Consider the following 15,389-nt stretch of genomic DNA (forward strand, 5'->3'; position numbering starts at 1 on the left):
GCCTGGCTGAAGCCAAGGCTAACAGCATTGACACCTTCCACGTGAGATATTTTAAATCTACCGTAGACAATGGTTCAAACCAATGTGATTTTAGAAAACTCAACACAACATTGAGATCCCAAGGTGCCACTGGAGGCACAAAAGGAGGCTGTATGTGCAGCACCCCTTTCACAAATGTCTGAACTTCAGGTACTGAAGCCAGTTCTTTTTGGAAGAAAATCGACAGGGCCGAAATTTGAACCTCAATGGACCCTAATTTTAGGCCCATAGACAGTCCTGTTTGCAGGAAATGCAAGAAACGACCCAGTTGAAATTCCTCTGTAGGGGCCTTCTTGGCCTCACACCACGCAACATATTTACGCCAAATGCGGTGATAATGTTTTGCGGTTACTTCCTTTCTGGCTTTGACCAGGGTAGGGATGACTTCTTCTGGAATGCCCTTTTCCTTTAGGATCCGGCGTTCAACCGCCATGCCGTCAAACGCAGCCGCGGTAAGTCTTGGAACAGACAAGGCCCCTGCAGTAGCAGGTCCTTTCTTAGAGGTAGAGGCCACGGTTCGTCCGTGAGCATCTCTTGAAGTTCCGGGTACCAAGACCTTCTTGGCCAATCCGGAACCACGAGTATAGTTCTTACTCCTCTCCTTCTTATGATTCTCAATACTTTTGGTATGAGAGGCAGAGGAGGGAACACATACACTGACTGGTACACCCACGGCGTTACCAGAGCGTCCACTGCTATTGCCTGAGGGTCCCTTGACCTGGCGCAATATCTGTCCAGTTTTTTGTTTAGACGTGACGCCATCATGTCCACCTTTGGTTTTTCCCAACGGTTTACAATTTGGTGGAAGACTTCTGGGTGAAGTCCCCACTCTCCCGGGTGAAGGTCGTGTCTGCTGAGGAAGTCTGCTTCCCAGTTGTCCACTCCCGGAATGAACACTGCTGACAGTGCTATCACATGATTTTCCGCCCAGCGAAGAATCCTTGCAGTTTCTGCCATTGCCCTCCTGCTTCTCGTGCCGCCCTGTCTGTTTACGTGGGCGACTGACGTGATGTTGTCCGATTGGATCAACACCGCCTGACCCTGAAGCAGAGGTTTTGCTTGATTTAAGGCATTGTAAATGGCCCTTAGTTCTAGAATGTTTATATGAAGAGATGTTTCCATGCTTGACCACAAGCCCTGGAAATTCCTTCCCTGTGTGATTGCTCCCCAGCCTCTCAGGCTGGCATCCGTGGTTACCAGGATCCAATCCTGAATGCCAAATCTGCGGCCCTCTAGTAGATGAGCACTCTGAAGCCACCAAAGGAGAGACACCCTTGTCCTTGGCGACAGGGTTATCCGCTGATGCATCTGAAGATGCGATCCGGACCATTTGTCCAGTAGATCCCACTGAAACGTTCTTGCATGGAATCTTCCGAATGGAATCGCTTCGTAAGAAGCCACCATTTTTCCCAGGACCCTCGTGCACTGATGTACTGAGACCTGTCCTGGTTTTAGGAGGTTCCTGACTAGCTCGGATAACTCCCTGGCCTTCTCCTCCGGGAGAAACACCTTCTTCTGGACTGTGTCCAGAATCATTCCTAGGAACAGTAGACGTGTCGGAATCAGCTGCGATTTTGGGATATTTAGAATCCATCCATGCTGACGTAGCACTACCTGAGATAGTGCCACTCCGACTTCTAACTGTTCCTTGGTTCTTGCCCTTATCAGGAGATCGTCCAAGTAAGGGATAATTAAGATGCCTTTTCTTCGTAGAAGAATCATCATTTCGGCCATTACCTTGGTAAAGACCCGAGGCGCCGTGGACAATCCAAACGGCAGCGTCTGAAACTGATAATGACAGTTTTGTACTACAAACCTGAGGTACCCTTGGTGAGAAGGGTATATTGGGACGTGAAGATAAGCATCTTTGATGTCCAGAGACACCATATAGTCCCCTTCTTCCAGGTTCGCTATCACTGCTCTGAGTGATTCCATCTTGAATTTGAACCTTTTTATGTAAGTGTTCAAAGATTTTAGATTTAAGATTGGTCTCACCGAGCCGTCCTGCTTCGGTACCACAAATAGTGTGGAATAATACCCCTTCCCCTGTTGTAAGAGGGGTACCTTGATTATCACCTGCTGGGAGTACAGCTTGTGAATGGCTTCCAGAACTGCCTCCCTTTCGGAGGGAGACTTTGGTAAAGCAGACTTCAGGAACCGATGAGGAGGAAACGCCTCGAATTCCAGTTTGTACCCCTGTGATACTACCTGTAGAATCCAGGGATCCACTTGCGAGTGAGCCCACTGCGCGTTGAAATTCTTGAGACGGGCCCCCACCGTGTCTGAGTCTGCTCGTAAAGCCCCAGCGTCATGCTGAAGACTTGGCAGAAGCAGGGGAGGGCTTCTGTTCCTGGGAAGCGGCAGCATGGTGCAGTCTTTTTCCTCTTCCTCTGCCCTTGGGCAGAAAGGAGTGGCCTTTTGCTCGCATGTACTTATGGGAACGAAAGGACTGAGTTTGAAAAGATTGTGTCTTTTTCTGCTGATGTGAAGTAACCTGGGGTAAAAAGGTGGATTTTCCAGCCGTTGCCGTGGCCACCAGGTCTGTTAGACCAGCCCCAAATAACTCCTCCCCCTTATACGGCAATACTTCCATGTGCCGTTTGGAATCTGCATCCCCTGACCACTGTCGCGTCCATAATGCTCTTCTGGCAGAGATGGACATTGCACTTACTCTTGATGCCAGGGTACAAATATCCCTCTGTGCATCACGCATATATAGCAATGCATCCTTTAAATGTTCTATAGTTAACAAAATATTGTCCCTATCCAGGGTATCAATATTCTCAGTCAGGGAATCCGCCCATGCGACTCCAGCACTGCACATCCAGGCTGATGCGATTGCTGGCCGCAGTATAACACCAGTATGTGTGTATATACTTTTTAGGATATTTTCCAGCCTCCTATCAGCTGGTTCTTTGAGGGTGGCCGTATCAGGGGACGGTAACGCCACTTGTTTAGATAAACGTGTGAGCGCCTTATCTACCCTAGGGGGTGTTTCCCACCGCGCCCTAACCTCTGGCGGGAAAGGGTATAGTGCTAATAATTTATTAGAGATTAGCTGTTTTTTATCGGGGGAAACCCACGCTTTATCACACACCTCATTTATTTCATCAGACTCAGGAAAAACTATTGGCAGTTTTTTCACACCCCACATAATACCCGCCTTTGTGGTACTTGTAGTGTCAGAAAGGTTCAATGCCTCTTTCATTGCCGTGATCATGTAACGTGTGGCCCTACTGGACATTACGTTTGTCTCGTCACCGTCGACACTAGATTCAGTATCTGTATCTGGATCCGTGTCGACCCACTGAGGTAGCGGCCGTTTTAGGGCCCCTGACGGTGTCTGAGACGCCTGAACAGGCACTAATTGATTTGCCGGCTTTCTCATGTCGTCAACAGTTTTTTGCAAATTGCTGACATTATCACTTAATTGCTTAAACACAATCATCCAGTCAGGTGTCGACTCCCTAGGGGGTGACATCACCAACACAGGCAACTGCTCCGCCTCCACCTCATTTTCCTCCTCATACATGTCGACACACGCGTACCGACACACAGCAAACACACCGGGAATGCTCTGATAGAGGACAGGACCCCACTTAGCCCTTTGGAGAGACAGAGGGAGAGTCTGCCAGCACACACCCAGCGCTATATATATACAGGGATAACCTTATATAAGTGTTAATCCCTTCTAGCTGCTGTTTAATTTTATCTGCTGCCAAAATGCCCCCCCCCTTCTCTTTTTTACCCTGAATCAGAAGCAGGACTGCAGGGGAGAGTCAGGGAGCCGTCCTTCCAGCGGAGCTGTGAGGGAAAAATGGCGCCAGTGTGCTGAGGAGATAGGCCCCGCCCCTTCACGACGTCCTTCTCTCCCGCTTTTTCTGTGTAAAATGGCAGGGGAAAAAATACATCCATATAGCCCTGGAGCTATATGTGATGTATTCCTTTAGCCAGCTAAGGTATTTGTGTTATATTGCGTCTCAGGGCGCTCCCCCCCCAGCGCCCTGCACCCTCAGTGACCGGAGTGTGAAGTGTGCTGAGAGCAATGGCGCACAGCTGCGGTGCTGTGCGCTACCTTAGTTTGAAGACAGGATGTCTTCTGCCGCTGCTTTCACCGGACCTCTTCGTCTCTTCTGGCTCTGTAAGGGGGACGGCGGCGCGGCTCCGGTGACCCATCCAGGCTGAACCTGTGATCGTCCCTCTGGAGCTAACGTCCAGTAGCCTAAGAAGCCCAATCCACTCTGCACTCAGGTGAGTTCGCTTCTTCTCCCCTTAGTCCCACGGTGCAGTGAGCCTGTTGCCAGCAGGACTCACTGAAAATAAAAAAACCTAACTAAACTTTTATTCTAAGCAGCTCAGGAGAGCCACCTAGATTGCACCCTTCTCGGCCGGGCACAAAAATCTAACTGAGGCTTGGAGGAGGGTCATAGGGGGAGGAGCCAGTGCACACCACCTGATCATTAAGCTTTTATTTTGTGCCCTGTCTCCTGCGGAGCCGCTATTCCCCATGGTCCTGACGGAGTCCCCAGCATCCACTAGGACGTTAGAGAAAAAAACAAAAAAACAAAGACTATAATGACATTTGCATACAGTCAGATTAAACTGAGGAGAAACAGTATAATATCAGTGTATAAGACACACAGCTCCTCCACAGATCATATAGTGACAGTCACTTTGGTATATTGGGGAGACCCTAAATCCCACCTACCTGATCCTCCTGTGGGATCCTGTGATTCTCCTCTGTACAATCCTGGGAATACAGAGGACGGGGACATCTCTCTGGGGTATCTCTGTTACTGGGCCCATCTGTAGGAGACACACAATGACTGAGTACAGTACATATATGTGATTATCAGATGATGTGTGTATATAGGGGCCCCCATACCTGCTCTCCCCTGTACAATACATGACAGTCTCCTCTTACCCAGTGATGTGAGGGGCCGGTGATTCTCCATCATCACATCCTTGTAGAGACCCCTGTGTTCCTCTATATACTCCTCCTCCTGCATGGAGACATAGACAGTGATATCCTGACACCTTATAGGAACCTGACACACACAGTGATACAGTCATCACCCAGACACATCCCCTGGTGTTACTGTATAATGCCCCATTCCCAGCAGCCACCTCTCCAGTCATCACCCAGACACATCCCCTGGTGTTACTGTATAATGCCCCATTCCCAGCAGTCACCTCTCCAGTCATCACCCAGACACGTCCCCTGGTGTTACTGTATAATGTCCCATTCCCAGCAGTCACCTCTCCAGTCATCACCCAGACACATCCCCTGGTGTTACTGTATAATGCCCCATTCCCAGCAGTCACCTCTCCAGTCATCACCCAGACACGTCCCCTGGTGTTACTGTATAATGTCCCATTCCCAGCAGTCACCTCTCCAGTCATCACCCAGACACATCCCCTGGTGTTACTGTATAATGCCCCATTCCCAGCAGTCACCTCTCCAGTCATCACCCAGACACGTCCCCTGGTGTTACTGTATAATGTCCCATTCCCAGCAGTCACCTCTCCAGTCATCACCCAGACACATCCCCTGGTGTTACTGTATAATGCCCCATTCCCAGCAGTCACCTCTCCAGTCATCACCCAGACACGTTCCCTGGTGTTACTGTATAATGCTCCATTCCCAGCAGTCACCTCTCCAGTCATCACCCAGACACATCCCCCAGTGTTACTGTGTAATGTCCCATTCCCAGCAGTCACCTCTCCAGTCATCACCCAGACACATCCCCTGGTGTTACTGTATAATGTCCCATTCCCAGCAGTCACCTCTCCAGTCATCACCCAGACACATCCCCTGGTGTTACTGTATAATGTCCCATTCCCGGCAGTCACCTCTCCAGTCATCACCCAGACACATCCCCTGGTGTTACTGTATAATGTCCCATTCCCAGCAGTCACCTCTCCAGTCATCACCAAGACACCTCCCCTGGTGTTACTGTATAATGTCCCATTCCCGGCAGTCACCTCTCCAGTCATCACCCAGACACGTCCCCTGGTGTTACTGTATAATGTCCCATTCCCGGCAGTCACCTCTCCAGTCATCACCCAGACATGTCCCCTGGTGTTACTGTATAATGCCCCATTCCCAGCAGTCACCTCTCTAGTCATCACCCGGACACATCCCCTGGTGTTACTGTATAATGTCCCATTCCCAGCAGTCACCTCTCCAGTCATCACCCAGACACATCCCCTGGTGTTACTGTGTAATGCCCCATTCCCAGCAGTCACCTCTCCAGTCATCACCAAGACACCTCCCCTGGTGTTACTGTACAATGCCCCATTCCCGGCAGTCACCTCTCCAGTCATCACCCAGACACGTCCCCTGGTGTTACTGTATAATGTCCCATTCCCGGCAGTCACCTCTCCAGTCATCACCCAGACACATCCCCCGGTATTACTGTATAATGTCCCATTCCCAGCAGTCACCAACCAATGTGAATTTAGGATCGTACCGTGTCCTAAAATGTGAAAGGGGCACCAGTACTAGATAGTATAAGGGGTTCTACTACACTAAACATGCCCCCTTTTAAGTGATCACGCCCCCTTTTCTGGAGCGCATGCACATGATTGAGTCCTTGACTTTTGCTTACCCCCACTTTAAAATTTCCACTTCGACCACTGATGCTACCCCTGTATATTATGACAAAACAGGCAGCTCCTCCTGTATACTATAACAGCACTGGATGCTACCCTGTATACTATAACAACACAGGCCACTCCCCCTGCATATTATGACAATACAGGCCGCTCCCCCTGTATACTATGACAGCGCAGGATGCTACCCCTGTATATTATGACAAAACAGGCCGCTCCCCCTGTATACTATGACAGCACTGGATGCTACCCTGTATACTATAACAACACAGGCCACTCCCCCTGCATATTATGACAATACAGGCCGCTCCCCCTGTATACTATGACAGCGCAGGATGCTACCCCTGTATATTATGACAGCACAGGCCACTCCCCCTGTATATTATGACAATACAGGCCACTCCCCCTGTATACTATGACAGCGCAGGATGCTACCCCTGTATATTATGACAATACAGGCCACTCCCCCTGTATACTATAACAGCACAGGATGCTACCCCTGTATATAATGACAACACAGGCCACTCCCCTGTATATTATGACAACACGGGATGCTACCCCTGTATATTATGGCAACACAGGCCGCTCCTCCTGTACACTATAAAAGCACAGGATGCTACACCCTGTATTTTATGACAACACAGGCTGCTCCTCCTGTATTTTATGACAACACAGGCTGCTCCTCCTGTATTTTATGGCAACACAGGCTGCTCCCCCTGTATACTATGACAACACAAGCAGCTCCCCCCGTATACTATGACAACATAGGATGCTACCCCTGTATAGTATGACAACACAGGCCACTCCTCCTGTATATTATAACAACACAGGCCACTCCCATTGTATACTTTGACAGCACAGGATGCTACTCTTGTATATTATGAAAACACAGGCCACTCCTCCTGTATACTATGACAGTACAGGAAGCTACCCCTGTATATTATGACAATACAGGCCGCTCTACCTGTATACTAAGACAGCACAGGATGCTCCTCCTGTATATTATGACAACACAGGCCGCTCCCCCTGTATTCTAAGACAGCAAACGATGCTACCCCTGTATAGTATGACAACACAGGCCACTCCTTCTGTATAGAAAGACAATACATGCTGCTCACCCGATATAATAATAGTAACAAGACGCCACAGGCACCTCCCTCTGTATAAATGGGCAACACAGGTCACTCCCCCTGTATAGTAGGACTACACATAGCGCTCCCCTGTATAGTACAATGCCATTATATGTATAGCATACCCTCCAACATTTTACACAGAAAAATCGGTACAAACCCGGAAAGGGGCGTGGCCGCGGGAAAAGGGGGCGTGGTTACGTCCCTTTTCCTATACTTTCAATGGAAGTTTGGAGAGCCAAAAATCGGTACAGACCATGAAAAAAAGGCTATTAAAAAGGTATGGAGGGTATGGTATAGAATAACGGTAACGGCGGGGTCTGCACCACCTGTATTACGGTAACGGCGGGGTCTGCGCCAACTCTATTACGGTAACGGCGGGGTCTGCGCCACCTGTATTACGGTAACGGCGGGGTCTGCGCCACCTGTATTACGGTAACGGCGGAGTCTACGCCACCTGTATTACGGTAACGGCGGGGTCTGCGCCACCTGTATTACGGTAACGGCGGGGTCTGCGCCACCTGTATTACGGTAAAGGCGGGGTCTGCGCAACCTGTATTACGGTAACGACGGGGTGTGCGCCACCTATATTACAGTAATAGGACACTAGAGTGTCAGCCACCTGTACAGGGATAATGCAGCACCAGAGGCTGCTCCAGCTGCACTATAACAAGGCACCAGAGGCTGCTCCCCCTGTAGTACAGAACCTGACACCAGAGCTGCTCAGCCTATAGAATAATAATAATAATATCATTACCTGCTGCCAGACACAGCAATGGCTGCTCTCTGCTCCTGCTGCCTTGTGGGAATGATAGAAGGAAGGCGGAGCTCAGACCAGGGGAAAATGGCCGCCGCTCCTGACGTCACTACACGGCCAGGGAACCTATTGCTGCTGCCGGACTGGTCTACAAGAAAATGGCCGCCGGCCTCCTGCACTGAGGACATGTATGGTAATAGTAAATACAGAGGGCGAGGCTGTGGGCGGGGTGAAGGAGGGGAGGGGCCAGTAACCAGTAAGCCGACTTTGCCAATCATGCCCTACTTCCTGCCTGTGCGTTCCACCTTACTTCCGTAATGTGCGTTCCACATACAGGAAGTGAGTTTTCATCGACTGCTGCAGCCTCCCAGTGTCCGTGGAGATCAGGTAATGGCGTCTTACTATACAGGGGGAGCAGCATGTGGTGTCCTGTTATTATTAATATACAGGGGGTGCAGCCTGTGGTGACCTGTTATGAATATTATACAGGAGGAGCAGCCTGTGGTGTCCTGTTATACAGGGGGAGCAGCCTGTGGTGTTCTGTTATTGTTATTATACAGGGGGAACAGCCTGTGGTGTCCTATTATTAATACTATACAGGGGGAGCAGCCTGTGTTGTCCTGTTATTATTATTATTATACAGGGGGAGCAGCCTGTAGTGTCCTGTTATTATTAATATACAGGGGGTGCAGCCTGTGGTGACCTGTTATGAATATTATACAGGGGAAGCAGCCTGTGGTGTCCTGTTATTGTTGTTATACAGGGGGAGCAGCCTGTGGTGTCCTGTTATTGTTATTATACAGGGGAGCAGCCTGTGGTGTCCTGTTATTGTTATTATAAAGGGGGAGCAGCCTGTGGTGTCCTGTTATTAATACTATACAGGGGGAGCAGCCTGTAGTGTCCTGTTGTTATCATACAGGGGTAGCGCTCTGTGGTGTCCTGTTGTTGTTATTAGTATTATTATACAGGGGGAGCGGCCTGTGGTGTCCTGTTATTATCATACAGTGGGAGCGGCCTGTGGTGTCCTGACGTTATTATTATTATACAGGGGGAGCGGCCTGTGGTGTCCTGTTGTTATTAGTGTTATACAGGGGGAGTAGGTTTTTGTGTACGGTTATTATTATCAAACCCTCCAATATGACCCGCCCCACTAGGTACAAAATGCTCTGTTTCTGGACTTTCTTCTTAATCTATTATTGCCATCACCTGTGAAGAAACAGCTTTCTTATCATTTAACTAGTTCAACACAGGTGATGGAAATCATAAATTAAGAGGGAAGTCTAGAAACAGAGCATTTTGTACCTTGTGGGGCGGGTCATGTTGGTGGGTCTGTATTATACAGGTATTATACAGAGGGAGCTGCCTGTGGTGTCCTGTTATTATTATTATACAGAGGGAGCTGCCTGTGGTGTCCTGTTATTAGTGTTATACAGGGGGAGCAGGTTTCTGTGTACGGTTGTTATTATTATACATGTACAGCAGCTTGTGGTGTCCTGGTATTATTATTATACATTGGGAGTGGTGGTGATGTCCTACAATACTGGAGGAATGGTCTGAGGTGTCCTGCTTTTAAAGACATCAGTTATTATTTATATACTGGGTGCAGCCTTTAGTGTCGTTATTATTAATTTTATTTTATGTAATTGTGGGGACTGAAAATATTGCTCAGTATGAAGCAAATGTATATCACACACCTGGGAGTGTCACAGTGACATCACATATCTATAGTAATAATACAGGGACATGACTGGGGAGGTGAGGGGATCTGGGAGTGTCACAGTGGCATCACTTATATCTCTAGTAATAATATAGGGACATGACTGGCAAGGTGAGGGGTACTGGGAGTGTTACAGTGACGTCACTTATATCTATAGTAATAATACAGAAACATGACTGCGGAGGTGAGGGGAACTGGGAGTGTCACAGTGCTGTCACTTATATCTTAATAATACAGGGACATGACTGGGGAGGTGAGGGGATCTGGGAGTGTTACAGTGACATCACTTATATCTCTAGTAATAATACAGGAACATGACTGGGGAGGTGACGGGATCTGGGAGCGTCACAGTAACGTCACTTATATCTCTAGTAATAATACAGGGATATGACTGGGGAGGTGAGGGGATCTGGTAGTGTCACAGTGACGTCACTTATATCCATAATAATAATACAGGGACATGACTGGGGTGGTGACGGGATCTGAAAGCTTCACAGTGACGTCACTTATATCTCTAGTAATAATATAGGGACATGACTGGCAAAGTGAGGGGTACTGGGAGTGTTACAGTGACGTCACTTATATCTCTAGTAATAATTCAGGGACATGACTGGGGAGGTGAGGGGATCTGGGAGCATTACAGTGACCTCACATATCTTTAGTAATGTAACCCCTCTTTTACCTGGGGGTACAGTGTATGTGTGCCATGTACCTCCACCCAAGCTATTTAGAGCCCAATACTCTAATCGCTTAAGAAATACCCTACCCCTGTAGTGGTCGCCTATAATAATAATATAATTAGTATGTGATGTAACCAGATAGGACTATGCACATTTACCTATCGTACCTTTTCTTTGTGATTTTCAGGCTCTTCCACAGATACGGAGACAGTTCCACCGGTAAGTATACTAGTTTTAATATGTAAAAAGTTATAGGCCACCTTATACAGTTATATCATATAATACTCAAACCATGAACCATTCTAATAATATACCCCACCTATACATAATAATATACCCCACCTATACATAATAATATACCCCACCTATACATAATAATATACCCCACCTATACATAATAATATACCCCACCTATACATAATAATATACCCCACCTATACATAATAATATACACCACCTATACATAATAATATACACCACCTATACATAATAATATACACCACCTATACATAATAATATACACCACCTATACATAATAATATACCCCACCTATACATAATAATATACCCCACCTATACATAATAATATACCCCACCTATACATAATAATATACCTACCTATACATAATAATATACCCCACCTATACATAATAATATACCCCACCTATACATAATAATATACCCCACCTATACATAATAATATACCCCACCTATACATAATAATATACACCACCTATACATAATAATATACCCCACCTATACATAATAATATACCCCACCTATACATAATAATATACCCCACCTATACATAATAATATACCCCACCTATACATAATAATATACCCCTCCTATACATAATAATATACCCCACCTATACATAATAATATACCCCACCTATACATAATAATACACTCCACCTATACATAATAATACACCCCACCTATACATAATAATATACCCCACCTATACATAATAATATACCCCACCTATACATAATAATATACCCCACCTATACATAATAATATACCCCACCTATACATAATAATATACCCCACCTATACATAAGGTAATGCATACAATACAGAACATACGATTCCACAAGAAAGTTGTGGGGCTGCGTTTGATAAACCACCCGGGTTCTCTTACTATAATCGTGCACGGTTGGGGCCCTTTCGTGTCTGTGTATAAGAAGTACTCTGGGTTATATGGGTCTCCACTAGGAGCAATTGTCCTCACGATTGTTGAGCAATCCCTACTTTACGGCAATGAATTGCATGGTTTCCATGGAAGATATAATTGTAGCGCTCCTAGACAACCTGAAACAGGAAGGTAGTACGTGGAGCTCTCCACCCTGGAATCCCTGACACCCGTGGGCTACTCGTTGGTGCTCCTTCCAGCAAACTCTCATCAATGAGTTCAGTAGCACCCTCACCACCTGTGTCGGTTCCACCCGGCATCCCTGGCAGTTCACAAGTGTTCACTTTATTCAGCATTCTACCAGCATCTCCAGCTTCCAGTGTGTCATCTGCTGATCATTTCCTACGCATACCATCTATGCAGCGGATAGCTGTTTTCTGGACTTATCATCTCCAGGTCTTCTAAGACGGTAGAGTGTGATACCATTCTCAACAGCATCCTATTATTCCTGTAGCTAGGAACTGTATTGCTATTGTTATGCTACAACTCCATATTGCACCATTAGGTTTGCTAAATGTAGTTCTCCATCTAACCTCGTCTGTCAAAAGAGCAAAAGACGGGACAACGTGAAAGAAGATGTCGGAAACATCCTAGCTTCACACCAACCTATATAATCTTGCCAAATCCTGTAATAATGAACTGCTGAAACTGGCTTCCTAGCACGTAACACGTGACTCTGGAATGCCCTCTCGTCTTGAGAGTGGTCTCAACAGCCACCCGTAAAAAGCAGGCGCGCTAAATCGGGGTAAAGGAACGACCCCTGCTGTAGTAGGACTGGAAGTAGCGGAATCAGCCAGGGATCGTCTGCGAGTAGACCATGGAGATCCGAGACCACACTCTCCGAGGCCAACGAGGCACCACTAGTAGGACGGTCGTGGACTCTCGTTTGATCCGCTTTAGCAACCGAGGAAGCAGTGGAAACGGAAATAGATACACGAGGCTGTACGGCCACGCTATGGTGAGAGCATCCACTGCCACTGTCTTTGGATCTCTTGTTCTGGACACATAACTGTCTGATGATTATGGTGAGAAGCCATTAGATCCACCTTTGGGTAACCACCACTGGACTAACATCTGGAACACTTCTGGATGTAAGGCACATTTTCCTGGAGGAAAATCCTGACGACTGAGATAATCTGCTTCCCAGTTGTGCACTCCTGGAATGAAGACCGCCAACAATATCATGTGGTGATGTTCGGCCCAATTGAGGATTCGAGCAACTTCTCACATGGCCATGCGACTTACAGTCCGTCCTTGTCTGTTGATGTATGCAACTTCCGTCGCGTTGTCCGACTGAACCTGAACAGTCTGAGACAGGAGCAAGTCAACTGCCTAACGCAGAGCGTTGTAAATTGCCCTGAGTTCCAGGACACTGATTGACAGTAATCTTTCTTGGTCTGAACATAGACCCTGAAACTGACAATGTTGGACCAGTGCTCCCCAACCTCTGAGACTTGCGTCCATCATCAGACTTATCCAATTCCAGCCTCCGAACCTTTTTCCCGCAGTGAGATTGTGTATGTGGAGATACAAGAGTATTGATACTCTGGCCCTGGAGACAAGCGCACCATCTGATGTATTTGTAGATAAGAGCCGGATCACTATGCGAGAAGATCCAGTTGAACGGGACCTGAAGTGGAAATCTTCTGAACTGGAGTGTGATGAAAGATGCCCCCATCTGTCTTAACAATCGAATGCACAAATGCACCGAGACTGTCCGTGGTTTGAGCGCTAGCAGTACTAGATGACGAATAGCATGTACTTTCTGTTGTGGCAGGTAAATGCGTTGATCCACCGTAATCAGAATCATTCCTAAAATTGAATTCTTTGACACGACTTGATTTATTTTTATTTTTTTTTAAGTTGACAATCCATCCGTACTGAACTAGTGCACTGTACAACAGTAAGCCATGTTTAAGAAGTATTTGTTGAGACAAAGCCTTGATGAGAAGGTCATCTAAGTACGGAACGATTATCACTCCCAGGGATCTGAGATGAACTATCATCACAGACATCACCTTTGTGAATACCCGAGGCGCTTGTTGTACTGCAAATTTAAGTACGCCAGATGCGGTGGCCAAATTGGAATGTGTAAGTACGCATCCTAGAAATCCCGCAAAATCATGAATTGCTGTCATTCTAAACCTCCAATCCATCTTGAATGTGTAGTAAGTGACGTACCGATTGAACCCCTTTCGGTTCCATATCTGTGTGACCGACCCATCCAGCTTTGGTACTTCAAAAAGATTGGAATAAAACCCTTGACCTTGTTGGTGTACTGGAACCTGAACCAAAACTGCTTAATGTACGAGAGACTGAATAGCGGTCTGCAGACCTGCTCACTTGTCTGCTGACACAGGTAGACCTGTCTTGAAAAACCGCATCGGTGGTAGACAATCAAACTCAATTTTTAAACCTTTGAAAACAAAATTGCGGATCCACCCATCTGTGATGTCTGAAACCACGCAAAGTGAAACATCTGAAGGCGTGCTTCCACAACTGAAGAGCTGAGATGGGCTGGAAGCCCGTCATGCCACTGGCTTGTCAGCGACCTTTGTATCCTTTCGACGGTTAGTGGGTTGTTGAAAACCACGTCCCTCTGCGTTGTTGTTACTCTAGCCCAGCCTCGAAAGGACTAAGGTCTAAAAGATTTGAATACTGGTCCAGCATATTTCCTTTTAGGAACTGGTGCAGGCGATGGCAGGAAAACAGATTCTTCCCCTCCCCCGTTGACTGAGAGTTCCATTTGTCCAATTCAGGACCAAATAACATCAGTAGAAGGCAACGCCCCTATTCCTCATTTTGACTCTGCCTCGGCCTGTCAAGAACGCAAACCACAGCATGTGTCAGGCTGCAAGCAGAGAACAAACTTGTCCGACATTCAACGAAGCCGTACCTAAATACTCAACCAATTCACAAATGTGATCGGTAAGAAATATAAGCTGATCTGAGGGAAAACCCTGTTGTAGGCCTAACCTGAGCTGTTTCGCCCATGCAACTACAGCCTTGTTAACCCAATCTCCAACTTAAACAGGTGTAAGCATCACCCCTGTTGCTGTATACATGGACTTTAGCATGGCCTCCAGCTTACTCTCCGAGGGGTCTTTAAGCGTAGCTGCACCTGGGACTGGAATAGTCAATTTTAGTGAAAGTTTAGAAACTGAAGACTCCACCGATGGCGATTTAGTTGTCATAGCCTGTGGGAAAAGATATTTAGACAGAAATCGTGTTGTCCCAGAAAAGTGTTTAACTGGA

General features: G+C 47.0%; 2 protein-coding genes across 5 annotated transcripts in view; one reads left to right on the forward strand and one right to left on the reverse strand.

Moving 5' to 3' along the window:
* Positions 1–15,389, reverse strand: part of LOC134983406 (oocyte zinc finger protein XlCOF7.1-like) — a 133,601-nt gene that overhangs the window by 38,054 nt on the left and 80,158 nt on the right. The gene's annotated exons all lie outside the window — the stretch shown is intronic.
* Positions 10,756–15,389, forward strand: part of LOC134983383 (oocyte zinc finger protein XlCOF6-like) — a 55,118-nt gene continuing 50,484 nt past the window's right edge. For 2 of the 4 annotated variants that reach the window (XM_063949079.1, XM_063949080.1), the window contains exon 1: positions 10,757–11,157. The gene's annotated coding sequence lies outside the window, so the exon portion shown is untranslated. Of the gene's footprint in view, positions 11,158–15,389 lie in introns of all 4 variants that reach the window. The other 2 variants (XM_063949081.1, XM_063949078.1) reach the window with 2 other exon arrangements.

The sequence above is a fragment of the Pseudophryne corroboree genome (assembly GCF_028390025.1).
Source record: "Pseudophryne corroboree isolate aPseCor3 chromosome 3 unlocalized genomic scaffold, aPseCor3.hap2 SUPER_3_unloc_14, whole genome shotgun sequence".
Lineage (NCBI taxonomy): Eukaryota > Metazoa > Chordata > Amphibia > Anura > Myobatrachidae > Pseudophryne > Pseudophryne corroboree.